Genomic DNA, 734 nt, shown 5'->3' with positions numbered 1-734 from the left:
TGCGGGGGCGCCGTGCCGCAGGCTCCGCTCCTCAAGGTGATCTCAGAGCAGAGCGGGGGCTGCTCCGGCTTGTCTGCGTTAGCGCTCACCCAGCCGGACCCTCTGCAGAGACCGAGGGTGCCGCAAAGCAGCACCTCCCCAGTCACCAACCGGCCTCGCTGGCCAATGTTCTGCCATCTGCGTCCTCTGGACCAGCAAATTAAGAAGAAAAAGTGTTTTACTCCAAGACACTTCCAGTCTGGGCTGCGACACCCACCCTGTGGGGTGCCCGTGGGGCTGCTCCGAGCCAGCGGAACAGCCTGACCAGCAACAGCGGGAGGGAAACGCGCAGCCACAGTCCGGTGCCCGGGAGCTCCGTCCCACAGCTGAAGGCCAGGGGGATGCAGGTGTTTCCCAGCAGAATTCTCCCCAGCCCTGGCACTGCCGGAACGCAGCCACAATGCCCCCACAGACCCCCCCGAGGCCAGAAGCTTTTGCTTCCCGCCCACGTCGGTGAGGTACGAGTTACAGCTCCTGAAATCCAACAGGAAAGGAACTTTATTTAATAGACGGAAGATGGCTCGGACGTGGACTCCAGCACCGGCACCCGAAGGCAGGGGACAGGCAACGCCCGGGGCACTTCAGGGATTGCAAACGCGGAGGAAGTGCCAGGAGGACGCGAGCAAAGGCAGGAACTGGAACTTCTGAAGTAGGAACAACCAACGTGTAAGTACTCTAACAAAAAAATACGGTTT

Source organism: Buceros rhinoceros, unplaced genomic scaffold (assembly GCF_000710305.1).
Source record: "Buceros rhinoceros silvestris isolate BGI_N320 unplaced genomic scaffold, ASM71030v1 scaffold26897, whole genome shotgun sequence".
NCBI lineage: Eukaryota > Metazoa > Chordata > Aves > Bucerotiformes > Bucerotidae > Buceros > Buceros rhinoceros.
This window is presented reverse-complemented; position numbering follows the sequence as displayed.